This window comes from Mauremys mutica, chromosome 2 (assembly GCF_020497125.1).
Source record: "Mauremys mutica isolate MM-2020 ecotype Southern chromosome 2, ASM2049712v1, whole genome shotgun sequence".
In the NCBI taxonomy this organism is placed as follows: Eukaryota; Metazoa; Chordata; order Testudines; family Geoemydidae; genus Mauremys; species Mauremys mutica.
This window is the reverse complement of record NC_059073.1, coordinates 266,150,922-266,170,380: the sequence shown is the minus strand read 5'-3', so window position 1 is coordinate 266,170,380 and position 19,459 is coordinate 266,150,922.

Below are 19,459 nucleotides of genomic sequence, written 5' to 3'. Positions count from 1 at the left end.
CCTTCCCTAAGTAATACATCTGTCCAAATCACATGCTCCTTCACACCTGTCAGTTTTCCTCCAGCCCTTAGTTTAAAAACTCCTCTACAACTTTTTAAATTTTACATGCCAGCAATCTGGTTCTGTTTCAGTTTAGATGGAGCCCATCTTTCCTGTATAGGCTCCTCCTTTCCCAAAAGATTCCTAGTTCCTTATAAACCTAAATCCTGCCTCTGAACAGCATCATCTTATACACACATTGAGACCTTGCAGTTCTGCCTGTCGGTCTGTCCTCACATGTGGAACTGGAAGCATTTCAGAGAATGCTACCATGGAAGTCCTGACCTTTAATCTCACACCTTGCAGCCTAATTTTGGCCTCCAAGACCACTCTGTTATCTTTTCCTATGTCATTGGTACCTACATGTACCACAACCACTGGCTCCTCCCAAGCACTGCATGTCTGTCTAGATGTCTCAAGAGGTCTGCAGTCTTTGCACCCAGCTGGCAATTCACCATGCAGTTCTCCTGGCCATCACAAACCCAACTATCTAACATTGGAATGCTTGACTTTGCAACCTTAATAATGCTCTTTAATGTAGCTTTTTGTGTTTCATTTCCTAGGGTTTTGGGTTTTTTTTTGAAAAAACAACAGGAAAAACAAATTCCATGGTGTGGCAGAATATTGACACCCACATGGTTCATTAACAGTTTTAGAACCTGTAGAGCCACCACATTGACCCCTGCCAGTTTAGCTGTTGGGTAACTGATAGCAATAGTAGGTTGTCATCCTCTATGTGGACCAGCACTAGAGAGGGATGAGACACACCCTTGCACTTTGCCAGTGAGTTTCACAGATATTTATGGACAGTTGAGGGATAGTGAGACTCAAGAGGCTTGGGTACCAGCCAGGCTCTGGAGAAGAGTGTGTTCGAGTGGGCACAGAGTCTTCCACCCATTTTCCCCCAAGCTTGACACCTACTGCATTGTCTGCTCCCTCATGTCCCAGTTCTGTCTCTTCCCAGCTTTGTCTCTTTGTCCCATTCTCCACTCCACAGGCTTCTTGTCCCAGTCTTCTTGCTCAACCAATCACGTTTCTCTCCAGACCCAGTCTACTTGTCCCAATCTGGTCCTTTATTTTCCCCCTGCTCTGGCTTTTCTCCCCTCTGCATTCAGATCAGACAGCTTCCTTCTCCATGTCGCCTCAGCACCAGCAGAGAGGTTTTTTACAGTATAGGAATGGCAGGATCACTGCTCTCAGTTCTGGTTCCTGACCCCACCTCAGCATGGAGCAGCTAGTAGCAGCCATTAGAGGGAAAATCATTCAGAGCTCCCATAGCTGGGCTGGAACATACTCTGTCCCTCTGTGGGAGTGGCACACGCACAAACTGGTCAGTACTAGACTTGTGAGAGTTTCAGGCATCCTCAGTGAGAATGGAATTGTCAGAGATTTTAACTACTAAGCTTGAGCAAATCTCTACCAATCATGTGCAAAGACCCAAATGTTTCCAGTTTGGCAATGTTATAAGCAGCTGAAAACAAGGTCTTGTAATTGGCAGTGTTGTGTAGCCTCAATAAGAGACAATGTTACCAGCCCACCTATAATAACAAAATAAATAATAATAATAATACTTGGATGTTCTATAGCTCCTTCCACCCAAGGAGATCAAAGCACTTTAAGGTACAGATATTAGTAAGTCTCATCACATGCTCCATGGCAGTTTTAATTTTTCTGTACTGTTATGTGATGGTTATAGTCTGGGATTTCCCTCCCCCAACCCATTTATTCCAGGGATTGGCTGTACTAGAAACACAAAACCATTCACATTCAGCTCATTATGCCAGCTGTTGCTGAAATACTGAACAGCTAAAAGAATGAAGACACATCCAGTCTCATGGTTTCATGTAATAGCCCTGATAGATTTGCTCCATCGGGGCAGCTCACCAGTATTTAGTGAAATTTAGCAAGAACTGGAGGAAGTGTCATGTGCAGAAGAGACAAAAATTGTGGGGGATAAAATGCCTGGGTTAAGCCATTAGTAAGCTGTAATTATACTGAGTTAATGTAATTTCATGGCATACTGCCAAGGAGATTCAGAGTTCTTTAAAACAAGACTGTATCTCCTCCCTTTTGTCAAAAGTTAGGCTGCAATTCAGGGTTGAAATGGAAGGAGAGAGATTTCTTTAGTTCCATAAACAGATTTTATTTTGTTTTTCCAAGTATTAAAAAAGGACTTAAAGCAAATCTCCTGACAACATTTAGATTAAGGACCAGATTCTGGTATCCTTAGTCACCTTGTAGTACCTACAGATAAGACAATACAAGATTAGTAAAGATGGCAGAATCTGGCCATAACTGTTATCAGGATACAGATGATGATTCTCTACTTGCACTGAGTAGTACTTCAATCTGTGATTATCCCTACTGATTTCAAGGACATGGGTATCAGACTCTGGTTCAAGATAATTTAGTGGCTGCAAGAACTTTGCATTCATAAATGCACAATATGAATGCAAGCATCAAATCAGAATGCTAAACTCCTGAGAGAGAGCAGAGGTTGAGTAAATTATAAATGAGCTAGGAGGAACCTTTGGTGCATCTTGGCCCTTGGGTTATTGGATAGCTTTTGTTTACAGCCATGTTGGACACTGGTAAAGCCATTCATTTGGGAACTGAATTAACATCTTGAAAAATGTGTTGTAGGGGGTGTTGATCATTGTAGCAGTGGAGACAGCATGATGGAACAGGCCACACAAATACCCCAAGAGAACCTGCTTCAATACAGAAATAAAACTCCTTCCAACTGCACATCCCTAGTTATCACCTACCACCCCATACTGGAACCCATACAAGTTATCATCAAACAACTACAACCCATACTTGATGGAGACTCCATCCTGGAAGAAATCTGTCCTGAATCCCTTCTTCTGACCTTCAAACACCCCCACCCCCCAAGCTCATCCTCAGAAGCAAGCTCCCCACAGAACAGAACACACCAACTTAAAGCAATATCAGACACTGCCAGATCAACAGATGCAAAACCTTCTGACATATCTCCACTGCTACACTGATCAACACCCCCGAAAAAACACTTTTCAGGCTCCATGGGTTCTATGCATGCCTATCACAACATGTGGGGTACCTCATCCAGTGCACTAAATAACCCAGTAACATCTATGTGGGTGAAACCAATCGCTACACCAGGGGTGGGCAAACTACAGCCCGTGAGCCAGATCCGGCCCCTCAGGGCTTTGGATCCAGTCTGCGGGATTGTCCCCCGTGGCGCCATGGGCCCCGTGCCACTCTCAGAAGCAGCCAGCACCAAGTCCCTGTGGCCTCTGGGCGGGGGAGCAGAGGGCTCCATGCGTTGCACACGCCTCCAGGCACTGCCCCCTGCAGCTCCCATTGGCTGGGAACGGGGAACCGCGGCCAATGGGAGCTTCGGGGGAGGTACCTGGAGGCATGGCAAGGGCAGAGCACATGGAGCCCTCTGCCCCCACTCCCGCAGGGGCTGCAGCGCTTCCTGGAGCGGCTCGGGGCCAGGGACAGGGCAGGCATGCAGGGAGCCTGCCCTGGCCCCAGTGCATGCTGCTGCCACCCCGGAGCCGCTTTAGGTAAGCAGTGCCAGGCCGGAGCCCAAACCCCTCCTGCACCCTGCCCTAAGCCCCCTGCCTGCACCTTGCACCCCTTCTGCACCACAACTCCCTGCCCTGAGCCCCCTCGTGCACCTTGCACCCCTTCTGCACCACAACTCTCTGCCCTGAGCCCCCTTGTGCACCTCGCACCCCTCCTGCACCCAACCCCCTGCCCTGAGCTCCCTGCTTCACCTTGCACCACTGTGCACCCCAATCCCTGCCCTGAGCCCCCTGCCACACCCCACACCCCTCCTGCACCCCAATGCCCTGCCCTGAGCCCCCTCCCGCAGTCCGCACCCCTGCCCTGATCCCCCTCCTGCATTCCGCACCCCTCCTGCACCCCAACCCCCTTCCCTGAGCCCCCACATACATCCCGCACCCCTCCTCTGCCCCAATCCCTTATCCTGAGCCCCTTCCTGCACACCACAACCCCTCCCACACCCTGCACTCCCTCCCGCACCCCAATTTTAATCCACCTCCATGAGAGGCAGAGTGTCAGTGTCTATGTATTTAGGTTGACTCATCGTCAGTGTAGACACTGTGTTGCTTACATCAACTGTTGCTGGCTTTCAGAAGCCATCCCACAATGACCCACACTTACAGTTCAATTGGTGAAAGTGCTCCTGGTGAGGATTTGCACCACCAACATAAGGAGCAAAGTGTAGACATGCACAAGTGATGTAATTACTCTGGTAGCTGTATGCCAGTGTAAATTAGGTTGACTTAATTTTGTAGTGTAGACATGTTCTTAGTAAAGACACTACTATGCTGAAGGCAGAGCTTCTCAAGGAGGTGGATTAACTTCACAGACAGGAGAGGTGGCAGCTATGTCAACAGCAGAAGCTTTCCTTTCATCATAGTGCTGTCTACCCAAGGCAGTTAGGTTGAGGTAACTACGTCACTCCGGGGTGTGGATTTTTCACACCCTTGAGCGACATAGTTATACCGATATAGGTTTGTAGCATGGACCTGGCCTGAGTAAGTTCCCCAGCCCTGAGTAAGTTTCCCAGTCCTGAAGAAGAGCTCTGTGTAAGCTTGAAAACTTGTCTCTCTCACCAAGACAAGTTGGTCTAATAAAAGATATTACCTCACCCCCCAAGTCTCTCTAATTTTCTAGGCCAAATGGTTTCTCAGAATGCCTGGACTGACTCAGCCCTGTATATTTGCAGAGGCCTCAGAATGAGAGTACTGTTCTGCCAACAGACTATTCTGTCAATGGACTATTTGACCTTTCTGATGAACTTTATTTCACAACCATCAGTACAGTGGCTCTTGAATGCCATTGCCCCCAGCTCCATTCTGATATGTCACCAGGATATACAGAGGTCTTGTGACGGATTAAGAAAAAACAAGAACTAGCTAGAATGTCAGTGGTATAAGTCCATTACTATTATTATTTGTATTGTGGTTGCAGTGGTAAGTCCCAGACAGTGACTGGGGGCCCTACTATGCTAGGCAACATACACCCGTATGAGAAGATGGTCCCTGCTACAAATTGCTCACAGTCTAAGTAAATTGATTATACTATAAAGAATATTCGAAGTTTTAAGCCATGGTTGTGCAGGAAGCAAAAACAGATTTTTGCCTTTAAAGTTTATCACACTTAATATTTAAAGACCTGTTGTGATAAATGAAAGAGGTGGGAGGGCGGTAGCTCCCTTTTATCGACACCCAGTAGCTATAAAATCCCTCTTAGTAGCTGTTCTCTAATTACTCACCTGTAAAGGGTTAAAAAGTCTCACTGCTATGCACAGGTAAAAGGAAGTGAGTGGGCACTTGGCCAAAAGAGCCAATGGGAAGGCTAGAACTTTTTAAAATTGAGAAAAGACTCCCCCTTTTGTCTGTCTGTTGTTGTTCTCAGGGAGAGGCAGAAGCTTGGGCCAGGTATGAAAAAAATCATCAGTATCATACCTAGAAACTACTCATTTAAATCCCCAGATATGTAAGTAGATCAGGAAATGTCTAGGAAGACATGATTAGGCTTATCCCTTTTATTTCTTTATGGCTTGTGGATTCCTCTGTGCTAACCCCAGGTGCTTTTGTTTTGCTTGTAACCTTTAAGCTGGACCTCAAGAAAGCTATTCTTGGTTCTTAATCCTTGTATTGTTTTTTTTAAATCTAGCAGTAGCCTGAGTTCCCAGATGTATTTTTTTTTAAATAAATTTTTCCTGTTTTAACAACGGAATTGGATTTTTGTGTCCTAAGAGGTTTGTGCACATGTTGTTTAATTAGCTAGTGGCAACAGCTGATTTCCTTTGTTTTCTTTCTCAGCTCTTCCCTGGAGGGGAGGAGGGGGTGAAAGGGCTTGAGGGTACCTCACAGGAAGAAATTCCCAAGTGCACCTTCCTGGGTTCTCAAAGGGGTTCTGCACTTGGGTGGTGGCAGCATCTACCAATCCAAGGTCAGAGGAAAGCTGTAACCTTGGAAGTTTAATATACTCTAGTCGTAAAGGTAGAATGTGTTACAAGTTTACAGAACTCATTTTCCTTTCCTGGCAATGATTTGCAATTCAGAACTGTTAGGGAACTATTTGACATCTGCATGTTAGTGAACACCCTTCAGAGGGATGAAGATTCCACTTTCCACAGTCAAAGATGGAATATTAAATTTATTCAGCAAGCTTCATAGCAGCTAACATTTGAAATATGGCATCACACCTGATATGAAAGAGACAATAGGGAAGAGAACACTTCCAAAGTGATAGAAGACCGCCAATTCAATGGTGTTTCAGTTATGTAAACTAAGAAAAGTTGGCATGCAAAATATGTAAGACTGTCTAAGTGTATCTTGGGGGCATAAAGTATGAGAAATCCCACAAAACAGCTTAAAGTTTGTATTTAGAAGGCACTACATAAATAAAACAATGTGAATTAAGAAGTGAGTTAGGTGCAGCTGTCTAATTGCATAATGTGGTTCCACTGTGACAATTAAGGTAAGTTGGCTCCTGTTCTGGTATTGTAAAGTGCTTTAATTATTGTTTGTACTGTTAAAAAGAGAGGATAGAAGATACAAATATGCAATCATGTTTACACAGAGTGATAACAGAATATATTTAACAGTGCTTGTTTCCATATATTTTAAAATCAGGAATATAAAACATCTATGACTTAAGCACAGTTTTGGTCATGAAACATTTGCTTATTCAGATGTCAGACTCTGTAGCTACTTTAAATTAAAAGGTTCCAACATTGTGTGTTGAATGGATACAGATTCAAAAATATTGTATACATTTCCGTTATTATGGCATGAGTAATGCAGTTAATGTCAGTCTTAGACAGAAATAGAGATTGTAGGGATGGAATAATGAGCCAAATAGAATGTTCCCATAAAGTTACAGTAAAGCAGGAAAATACTGTGTGTTTTCCATGGCAGTTTTTTTAAAATGACACTTCTGAAGATTCTAGTTGCAAAGTAGGGGTCAGACGCTGCAAAGCTTAACACGTGAGTAATCCTGATATGAATTATTTCCACATGTAGGGATCACTCATATGAGTAAGTATTTGCAGTACTGAGCCCTACACTGTTAAACATGACAACAGAAACATCATAATAACTAACATAACAGATAGGTTGGGTTAACAACCATATTATGGAATTAAAGCAACATATTTTATTTTTTGTAGATTTTCATTCCAGGAAAAAAATGCCTAATAAACTCATCAGGCCAAATTCTGACTCTCCATTTTCTACTGTTGCCTTTGAAATGAGAACATAATAATTCTGCTTTTGTTAAAAGATGGGAGGAAGAAGAGAAGGTTACTCACCTTGTGCAGTAACTGAGGTTCTTCGAGAAGTGTTTCCTGTGGATGCTCCACTCCTGGTTATGGTGTGTTCCTGAGCCTGTATGGGTCACACATGTACGGTGCCTGCCTCATGCGCCATTGGCGCTTCATCTAGTGTGCGTGCGACCCGGATTCCTCAGTGCCTGCTCTACCGCTATTAGGAACACCACTTTCGTGGATAGGTGTAGTAGGGAGCAGTTTGCTAAGGGTTCAAACAGTTTCCAGGTGAGGGCCATTAAGATCAAGTTTAAGTCCCAAGGTTGTGTGGGTGGTCTCATGCCCAGATACATGATTTGAATGTTCCCAAGGAAGCACTTGGTGATTAGGTGAATAAATATTGTAGTGTCGCTGATATTTTGGTGAAAAGCAGTGATAGCCACAAAGTGTACCTTTGTTGAGCTGATGGAGAGACTGGATTGTTTTAATTCCAGGAGGTAGTCTAATATCAATGGAAGAGGTGCAGATGTTGCAGCGGTTTGTCTGGTGGTGCACCATGCTGTAAATCTCTTCCACTTTTGTAGGTAGGTGTTACGTGTAATATGTTTTCTATTGTGGAGTAGCGCCTGATGGACCTGTTCAGAACAACTTAGTTTGCCATTACAGAACCATAGAGGAGCCATGCTTTCAGATGTAGCATCTCTATGTTCAGACGTTGCATTTGACTCTCTTGTGTTAAGAGGTCCGTCTGAAGCGGGAGAGTGATTGGGGCACATACCAACGTCTGTGTTATGTACGGATACCACGCTTGTCTTGGCCATGTGGAGACTATTAGGATGATTCTGGCTTTGTCAGTCCTTATTTTCTGTATTACTCTGGGTAGTAATGGCATTGATGGGAAGGCATAGAGGAGGTCTGTATTCCACCTGGTCAGGAATGCATCCCCCATCAATTGCTTTCCCAGACCTGCTCTGGGGCAGAATCTCGGACATTTGGTGTTGCAGGCAGTGATGAATAGATCTATTTGTGGGTGGCCCCAATTTTGGAATATACATTGCAGTATTGCATCATTTAATTCCCATTCATGGTTGTGGGGAAAACGTCTGGCTGAGTTCCTCTGCCATTGTGTTCTGGCATCCAGATAGGTAGGAAGCCGAGAAGTGTATATTGTTTTGGATGCACCAATTCCAGAGTATCATAGCCTTGGTGCATAGCGAGTGTGATCGGGCTCACCTTTGCATGTTTGCAAGCGGTCATTACTCTTATTTTTGGTTTCTTATGAATGGTAGAAAGTGGAGGCAGGCATTGCGGATGGCATGAAGTTCTAGCAGGTTTATGGGTAGCCTTGTCTTGGCTGTGGACCATAATCCCTGAATTTTGCAATGTTGCTTATGTGCTCCCCAGCCTATGAGGGTGGCATCCGTTGTGATCATCTGTGATGGAGGATCTTGTGTAAATGGGATCTCCGAGCACAGGTTGTGTGGTTGAGCCCACAAGGTTAGCGAATCCTTGACCATGGCAGGCATTGTTAATCGTATGTTTAACCTGTATTTGTTCGGTCTGTAGATGGTTGCTAGCCATCCTTGCAGGCAGCATATTGCAAGTGCATGTGTTTGGACCACAAATGTGCATGCTGCCATGTGGCCCAAAAGTTGTAGGCATGCGTGGGCTGTGGGCTGTTCTGCACTGTGGATATAAGTGTCTTTATCGTGTCGAATGTGTCTTGTGGAAGTGACGCTTTCACTGCCACTGAGTCATGATAAGCGCCAATGAATTTTTAACTGTTAAGCTGGTTCTATTGTCAATTTATTTCAGTTTATTTGTAGACAGACTCTGGAAGCAATCTATCATTGTTTGAGTAGAGTGAAAGGTGTCTGATCGAGTGTGTGACTTCAAGAGACAGTCATCCAGGTAAGGGAGTATTATTATTCCTTGTTTTCTCAGGTGTGCAGCTACTACTGCGAGGATCTCTGAGAAAATGCAAGGCGCTGTTGACAGGCTGAAAGGTAAAATCTTGAACTGATAGTGGTCTGTGTCCAAAGTAAATCTCAGAAAACACCTGTGGGTAGGGTGTATTGTAACATGAAAATAACCATCCTGCATGTCGAGGGCTGAAAACCAGTCCCCCGGCTCCAGTGCTGGTGGTATTGTTGTTAAGGTGACCATCTTGAACCATTTCTTTCTCATAAACTTGTTCAGTCGTCTGAGATCGAGGATAGGTCGACATTCCCCATTTTTCTTTTGTGTTAAAAAGTAATGGGAATAAAACCCCTTCCCCCTGTGTTGCACGGGAACAGTTTCCACTGCCCCTAATTGGAGGAGATGATCTACCTCTTGGCATAGCAAATGTTTATGACAAGGGTCCCTGATGAGGGATGGGGGTGGGGTGGGAGGTATGGACAGGAAAGGAATGGTATAGCCCATATGGAAGACTTCTAGGGCCCATTTGTCCATGGTGATAGCAGCCCATTTCAGGTATAATGGGAGCAAACGGTTTCCAAATAGATGGATAAAAGGTAATAATTGGAGATATACCAATCTCCTAGAACTGGAAGGGACCTTGAAAGATCATTGAGTCCAGCCCCCTGCCTTCACTAGCAGGACCAATTTTTGCCCCAGATCCCTAAGTGGCCCCCCTCAAGGATTGAACTCACAACCCTGGGTTTAGCAGGCCAATGCTCAAACCACTGAGCTATCCCTCCCCCCTTATGGATGGCATAAGTGCTGGAATGTGGGAGAGGTCTTCCAGACCATCAACCAAGCCTTCTAATTTGTTGCTTAGAGGAAGCAAGTTGAGATGCCACTGGTGATGGAAGTCAGCATTGTTGTGGTCTCTGTCTTTGTTGTTCATAAGGCCTCTGGTGTTGCCGTGTATAGTATATAGCTACTTCTCTGATATGGTTGATACCTGTATTGTCTCCTTTTTGTGGCAGGTGTATGAATGCTGAGCAAACGGAGAGTTGCCCGCAAGTCCTTCATAGTGTGCAGTATCTCACTGGTTTTGTCTGCAAACAATTTTTCTCCATCAAAGGGGAGATCTTCGACTGTGTTCTGTATTTCCTGTGGGAATGCTGAGGTGTTAAACCACGAGGCTCGTTTCATGGCCACAGCTGTAGCGGTGGACCTGACGGCTGTGTCAGCAACGTCTAGTGAGGCCTGTAGAGCGTGTGCACAATCATTTATCCTTCGGAGACCAGCAATTTAAATTCTCTATTAAGATTCCAGAGTAAAAAAGTCCATAAACTTTCCATAGTATCTGTGGTCATATTTGGCAAGTAGTGCCATGTAATTTTCCACTCTGAATTGAAGCATGGAGGAAGAATATATTTTGCCCCTGAATAGGTCCAACCTCTTACTATCTTTATCGAAGGTTGTGGACTGAAACTGCTGTTTGTCCCTCTGGCTGGCCATTTCCACTACCAGTCATAGAATCATAGAATCTCAGGGTTGGAAGGGACCTCAGGAGGTCATCTAGTCCAACCCCCTGCTCAAAGCAGGACCAAACCCAACTAAATCATCCCAGCCAGGGCTTTGTCAAGCCTGACCTTAAAAACCTCTAAGGAAGGAGATTCCACTACCTCCCTAGGTAACCCATTCCAGTTCTTCACCACCCTACTAATGAAAAAGTTTTTCCTAATGTCCAACCTAAACCTCCCCCTCTGCAACTTGAGACCATTACTCCTTGTTCTGTCATCTTCTACCACTGAGAACAGTCTAGATCCATCCTCTTTGGAACCCCCTTTCAGGTAGTTGAAAGCAGCTATCAAATCCCCCCTCATTCTTCTCTTCTGCAGACTAAACAAGCCCAGTTCCCTCAGCCTCTCCTCATAAGTCATGTGCTCCAGCCCCCTAATCATTTTTGTTGCCCTCCGCTGGACTCTCTCCAATTTATCCACATCCTTCTTGTAGTGTGGGGCCCAAAACTGGACACAGTACTCCAAATGAGGCCTCACCAGTGCTGAGTAGAGGGGAATGATCACATCCCTTGATCTGCTGGAAATGCCCCTACTTATACAACCCAAAATGCCATTAGCCTTCTTGGCAACAAGGGCACACTGTTGACTCATATTCAGCTTTTCGTCCACCGTAACCCCTAGGTCCTTTTCTGCAGAACTGCTGCCCAGCCATTCGGTCCCTAGTCTGTAGCAGTGCATGGGATTCTTCCGTCCTAAATGCAGGACTCTGCACTTGTCCTTGTTGAACCTCATCATATTTCTTTTGGCCCAATCCTCTAATTTGTCTAGGTCCCTCTGTATCCTATCCCTACCCTCCAGCGTATCAACCACTCCTCCCAGTTTAGTGTCATCTGCAAACTTGCTAAGGGTGCAGTCCACACCATCCTCCAGATCGTTAATGAAGATATTGAATAAAACCGGCCCCAGCACCGACCCTTGGGGCACTCCACTTGATACCGGCTGCCAACTAGACATGGAACCATTGATCACTACCCGTTGAGCCCGACCATCTAGCCAGTTTTCTATCCACCTTACCGTCCATTCATCCAGCCCATACTTCTTTAACTTGCTGGCAAGAATACTGTGGGAGACTGTATCAAAAGCTTTGCTAAAGTCCAGAAATAGCACATCCACTGCTTTCCCCTCATCCACAGAGCCGGTTATCTCATCATAGAAGGCAATTAGGTTAGTCAGGCATGACTTGCCCTTGGTGAATCCATGCTGACTGTTCCTGATCACTTTCCCCTCCTTTAAGTGGTTCAGGATTGATTCCTTGAGGACCTGTTCCATGATTTTTCCAGGGACTGAGGTGAGACTGACTGGCCTGTAGTTCCCTGGATCTTCCTTCTTCCCTTTTTTAAAGATGGGCACTACATTAGCTTTTTTCCAGTCGTCCGGGACCTCCCCCGGTGAGTTGAGTGTTGGGTGTGTGAATAAAAATTCCGATGCCTTCGAGGGAACATAATATTTTCTTTTCACCCTTTTGCAGGTTGTAGGTATGGTGGCTGGAATTTGCCATACCATCTTGGTGTGTTTCATGATAGCCTCATTGATTGGCAACGCTATCTTTGAGGAGGAAGATGTCTGTAAGATATCTGTTAGCTCATGCTGAGTTTCCGGCACTTCCTCCAGAGCAATTTTGAGCTCACTGGCCACTCTTTTGAATAAATCTTGGAAGTGAGTAAAGTCATCCGCACTGGTTGGGGGTGGAGGCATAATAGCCCCGTCCGGTGAGGAGGATGAATTGTTGTTGGTTAGCGAGGTGTCAGGAGCAGTGTCCTCTTCCTGCTCTGCCATGAGTTCATCCCTTGTCTCGGTCACTACGGTCTCCGAGGGTGGAGGTGGGGATCTGGTGTCTTCTCTATGTGGGAATGCCTGCTGTGGTGCCTTCTGTAAGACCCCCAGGGATTCCAGGATGGTCAGTGACCAGGGAAGGCCCTGGATGATCCCATCCATGGGTGACCATACCATGGTGGCATGTCGTGCACATATGTGGACCATGATCGTAGTGGTCCAGCAGCCATAGGTATCCTGATTGGGGAGGAATGGTGAGGGGAGAATACCCCTTCAACCTCCTCATCTTCATCATTCGAGAACTCTGATGCTATCGGAGATAACTGTTGCTATGGTACTGCTGGCCTCAGTGAGACATCCGTGCCTTAAATAGGGGACTCTGGTGTCAAGGAGACCAACAGATCCTTTTGGTGCGGAAAGTGGTGTGGTGCCAAGATCCTCAGTGCTGAAGAGCAAGGTGCCAATTGTGTCGGGAGTGCAGTGTACTGAGCCGTGTCAGTGCAATTTGTGTCAGTGCCGTTTTGCTAGCAGCATTGGGCTGCGGCATGGAAATAGGAGTGGTTGTTGGTGCTGTCTCCTTTAGCACGGTTGACGGTGCCATGGTGGAGACAGACAGCTTAGAGCCCTTAGACTTCACACCAGAGGCTGGTCTTGGTGACTTCTCCATCAAGATGAGTTTCAGTCTCAGGTCTCTATCTCTGCATGCCCTAGCTTTCAGTTTGTTACAATGGGCACATTTCTGAGGAATGTGAGCTTCCCCATTGCAACAAACACATTGAGAGTGTCCATCTGACACAGGCATCACCTCTCTGCACGTTGTGCACCTTTTAAATCCTGGTGAACCAGGCATTTTTCTAACCTAATACTAACTGCACTAAGGGATGGAAAAAATTAAAACTTTTTTTTTGGTAGGGAACATAACTCTAATAACTGAAACTTAACGTATCTAAACTATCCTAACTCACTAATTTATCTAAACTTGTCTTGTAGAAATGAAGGTTTTCAACACAACTGCTGAGTTCTGTCTCAGGCCGGGATGGTTGAGAAGGAACTGAGGAGACTGGGTCGCATGCGTGCTAGATGAAGCACCAATGGCACGAGAGGCATGCACCGCGTGTGCATGACCTGTACAGGCACTGCTGCAAAACTCTCAGAGCAAAGGTGCAGGGATGCACAATTACCCGAAGTGGCGCACCCACAGGGACATCTCTGGAAGAATGAAAGTGCTGATTATGGTTTCACTCTGATGGCTTTACACAGGTGGAACTCCATTTACTGCAATGGAGTTACTCCCAACTTTGATTTGAGTAGACTGAATTCAGGATCAGGCCCAAAGAGTCATTTTGTTCCCATGTTCTGACAGCCAGCCCTTGCAGAGCCACCCACTCAGATTACTTGTGCCAGGAGCAAGTGTCTGCCAGAACATGAGTAATCCCAGCAGGGGAAGATGTACAGGGAGGGAATTAGGGGAGCAGGTAAAATCACTGTCCAGATTTGTATTTATATATGTTTATAAAGACTAAGCTCTTTGGGGCAGGGTTTATGTCTTCCTCTATGTTTGGGAAGCACCGACCACACTGGGGAAGCTCCAGTAATCTAAATAAATGGTGGGGAAAATACATCCCCTCTCCTCAGATCCTGTGTCAGAATTACCTCTCCATAGGATATGTATACCCCTTCCATGTCCTCTGGCTGCAGAGAACTTGTGCAGTGTGAACTCCTTGAGACAGAACCTAGCTCCCATGCTGGGCTTTTTGCACTGCTCTCGTGGCACAAAGGGATCAGCAATCTGGGTTTAAAGAGTCAGCTGAGGACTTCTCTGGTGCAGGAGAATCCCCAGGTAATGTGTGTCTCTGACACTTGTATCCCCCACTCCCCGTGGGCCCTCCCTTTTATAGAAGGTTTGCCACAATATCCATTTCACTGACACCCTCATTTGACCTAGTACTCACATTATTATTTCTAAACATTCATACTGTGGTAACACCTAAAGCCCCCAAACGTTGTGCATCCTATTGTGCTAGATGCAAGTAACTACAGCTCACAGCACCCACACCCACTGGAGCCTTGGGACAAGACAGCAGGAGGCAGGCTGGCTGGAATACAGTATTGCCAACTCCAAAAAGTTAAAATACCATGAGTTCTCCCCCACCTCCCCAAGAAAAACTCATGATATTGCTTTAAAAAGATTAAATCATATTTTTGGTCTCCTGATTTTTAATTTCCCTTGCTCACCCAAATGGACATGACAATTATAGTATTGCCAAGTCTCATAAAATTATAGACAGGAAGGTGAATTAGGCCCTTCTTGCAGAATTCCTCTCTAGGAGGCCCAGAATCAGGCTCTTATTGTACTAGGGGACAATGTTCTCAAATATCTGAACTCTCAAGTGCTTTATGAGCAAAGGCTCTGTGGTTAAGAACGCGTGCCTTGCTTTCCTGCTGTGGGATCTCAAAGGGGCTAAACTAGCAGCCCAGAGTGTGCACAGCAAAGTGGATTTCTGAGGGACTGACTAAAGGTGACTAGGGGGCTCAGGAGGTCTGAGGCACAAGTTTCGGGGTCTAGGGCAGCTGAACTGCAGAGTTCCACATCACAAGGAACAGCTCAGACAAGAGGTCTGAGCCTGGGGACTCAAATCATGACTAAACTCCACCCATACTCAATTCACTTGGAAGCACATGGGATCCAGGAATTGGGTACATTCTCAGCAGCATGGTGTGCATACAGTGTGGTACCAGGCCTGTTTGTAACAGGGACCAAGCATGCCCTAAATGAAAACAAGTTTGATCTCCGCTGAACTGGACAGGACTCACACTGGTGACCTACAGCTGAAAGACCCTACAGCTCATTAGCAATGTCCCAAGGCATCCAATCCCCGCACAAATGCTAATGTTACACACTCACTAAAAATCTAGGGCCTCCAACTGGGCCTGCTGTTCACACATGGTGATGGCAGCTTCTTGACAAGGTACCAATTCAGCACGGTATTGAAAAAACCCTTGTGCTACTGTGGTCTTGACCAGGGTTAATTTGGTACTCATGCTTTCAGGATTGGGACAGCCACGTTAGTGGCTGCAGAGTGTTCTGGCCTGTGGCAGGTGCAGGCAATAGGGCACTTGAAATCAAGGTGTTACAGGACTTATGTCTTCACCAAGGAAAAGACGGCAGGGAATGGCAAAACGTACATTACCCAATGTGCTTGTTGTTTCAGAAGCTACCCAGAGTGTAGCAATGTTTGGATGTGTGGGCACTCTGTAGTGCATCGGGCCCACAAGAGGGCAGCCAGGATGGCAGCCGGTTCTCAGCTGGGCTTTCGGGCCGAAGCTGTTCGCATCCAGAAGAGGCATGCAGTGGGATCAGCTCATGCCACTTCTGCCCTCACTGACAGGCAGGGGCTGGGAGCAGATCCAGCCCATATGGACAAGGTTAAAAAGAAAGTAAATAAGGGGGTCACCACGATATCCCTGGAGAAAGGGGGTTCAGTGATACAGCACAGGGACATCCATAACAATCAGCCAGAAGTGTTCAGGGATGATGGGATACATCTGTCAGATCGAGGTGCTGGCCTACGGCTATGGCATGTGCAGGCATGGATTGAGCAGGCGGTGTGATACCAGGCAACATGGTTGGATGGGGAGCTACCAAGTTAGTCACTAGCACCCCCTGTGGCTGGTTTCCAGTGTGGTTAAGAGAATAAAATGAACAGTTCCCAGAGGTAAGAGACCTGGGATTTTGGTGTTTAGTCTTGGGCTCATGTGAAAGGGTGAGACCTTGTGGTCTTCCGGGGCCAAGATCCCTACCCTGCTGCATTCTCTATCCCCCTCGTGGAGGGAGGGTGCTAGGACTCAGGAAGCTGAGTCGAGCCTACCCCATGTTATGGGTTACATGGTAAGGACCTCTGTAAACCTTGGCATTAGTTACAGGTTATATGGTAAAGAGCCCTGTAACCCCACACTGGAACCAATCAAATGCCTGGTATAGCAGATTATGGGTGAAGGATGGGTAGAAACCCTCCCCTGTGGTAAAGTTTAATGAAAGTTGTGGCCTGCCACTTAATTCCATGCATGTGTCTGTCCTCATTTTGCTGCTGTGTCCACATCAATTAGGCCTGTTTGAGAATTCTCAAACACACTCTATGTTTGTCACACGCTATTTTAGGAGGCACGGCTCCCCAAGTTAAATGTAAGCATAAAACCAATATTGGTACCAATATCCTAATTCACAACTAAAAGCAAATTTTAAAATATAAAATCATACAATTATTCCTCAGTACTTACGCTAAGGTTTATACAAACATATTTTTTCACTCTCACATGAATTATCACAAGAATTTGAACCCATAATCTTCCACCTCATATATAGTAGCAATCAGGGATGGGGTTGGAGTGGGGGCAGTATGCTACTATCCTCTATGTGGACCAGCCCATACAGAGAGAGACAACTCACATCACCAATCTATTACACAAGTATTTGTGAGACAGACAGCACTGGAATGTTGGGCATTAGCATTCTTGGCTTCTCTTCCTGGTTCTGGGACTATGTTGAACTCTAGTGGCTACAAACTGTACAGCCAAATGTACCACTACCTTTTTTTGCTCATCTTGATGGACTGAACTGGAACTCTAGATGTTAATGTCTGAGCCTCTACCAGCTGAGCTAAAGAACCAGCCCTCTTTGCATGGAAGTAGTAGCAGCATAAACCTCTATATGTGGTGCAGCTGCTAAAGGGCGATAGAGAGCCACAGTATGATAGTATAAATTACAGAAAGACCTAATTTGTCATGGTCCTTCTAAAAGACAATGTGGCAATGCAGAAGACACCCGGTTATATTAGAGGCATAGGTTCCATTCCCAGCTCTGCATGAAGTAACCTTGTAGAAGCCCGGTTATTGTTCACCAGTTTGATCACCACTACCACCCTACTGCCAAGCTATGAAATCTTGGTTTATCATAAGCATTGTGAAGGACATAGGAATATTGACAGTGGTCAGTGGAAGCACTGGGATTGGAGCTTAGTGTGCTTTCTGCTAGGTTACAGGGCATTGTGTATAGGGAATGTTTCTCTCGCTCTCCCCCCACAAAGATTGCCAGGAGGGCTCCTGCCCTACCTGCTTTTTGATGAGTCCCACTATAAGGTTCCACTGCTCCTCTCTCCTCCCCACACCGGGAGCCAAACGGGAGAGCCAGATAGTTGTGCTTACCCTCAACGAGGGCAACCTCAAGGCCCATGCCCTCTTGCAGAGGGGGAACAGCAGGGTTCTCTTTCTATCCCTTCCCAACACTGAGGCCTGTTGGTTCTTCTTTCTCCACAGGGTGGGGTTTGAAGGAAGGGGCTGGTGCTGGCAGTGAGGGGGCTTTGCTCTGTGCTGTGCTGCTTCTGTCTATGCTGATCTTAGCACCAAAAAGCACTGTGCTGAGAACAGCTGCATAGGCAGAAGCAGCAGAGCACAAATCTAAGCCCCCTTTTCCAGCCAACCCTGCAGCACCGATTCACAGATGTTAAGGACCAAAGGATGCATAAGCAGCATTTCCAACCTCAAGAGCTCAAAAGTCATGATTCAGACCCCAAAAAGTGATGAGATTGTTACAAAGATTATACAGTATTGTGTTTTTTTCATCTGTCTTTACCAGCCCCCACCCCTATCTGTTCAGCACCAGATCAGTTTAGATGTCTGCTTGGGCCTAATTTTTAAGCCCAAACTGGACCCAAGCCCACCTGACTCAATGTCAGTCTAACATTGATTCCATACAAGATAATGAAGCACCTCAGATGGGACTCATTCACTAAAGAATTAAAAGCGGGTAACATAATTAATATTAATCAACATGGGTTTATGGAAAACAGATCCTGTCAAGCTGACTTAATTTTTTTGATGAAATTACAGGTTTAGTTGATAAAGGTTATAGTGTTGATGTAACACACTTAGACTTTTGCAGGGTATTTGACTTGGTACTGCATGACATTTTGATTAAAAGACTAGAATAATATAAAATTAACATGCCACACATTAAATGGATTAAAAGCTGGATAACTAATAGGTCTTAAGATGTAACAGCAAACAGGAAATCATCACGGGTTTCTTTCTAGTGGGATCCTGCAGGGACTGGTTCTTGGACATATGCTATTTAACATTTTTATCAATGACCTGGAAGAAAACAAAATCACTACTGATCAAGTTTGCAGATGAAACAAAGATTGGGGGAGTGGTAAATAATGAGGAGGACAGGTCACTGATCGAAAGGCATCTTGATCACTTCGTAAACCGGGCACAAGCAAACAATATACATTTCAATATGGCCAAATAAAGTCATATATCTAGAAATCAAGAATGAAAGCTATATTTAAGAATGGAGGACTCTACCTTGAGAAAAGGACCAAAAATGATTTGGGGGTTGAGGTGAATAATCAACTGAACATGAGCTCTCAGTGTGCTTCTGTGGCCAAAAGGACTAATGCGATCCTGGGATGCATAAATGGGCATTTTGAGTAGGAGCAGAGAGGTTATTTTACCTCTGTATTTGGCACTGGTGCGACCACTACTGGAATACTGTGTCCAGTTCTGGTGACCACAATTCAAGATGTTGAAAAACTAAAGAGGGTTCAAAGATGAGCCTTGAGCATGATTGAAGGATTAGAAAATCTTCTTTATAGTGACAAAGGAAGGTTAAGGGGTGAATTGTTTACAGTCTAGAAGTACCTACAGGGGGAACATATATTTGATAATGGGCTCTTTGGTCTAGCAGTGAAAGGCATAACACGATCCAATGGCTGGAAATTGAAGCTAGACAAATTCAGACTGGAAATAAGGTGTTAATTTTAAACTGTGAGATTAATTAACCATTGGAACAACGTACCAATTGTTGTGGTGGATTCTC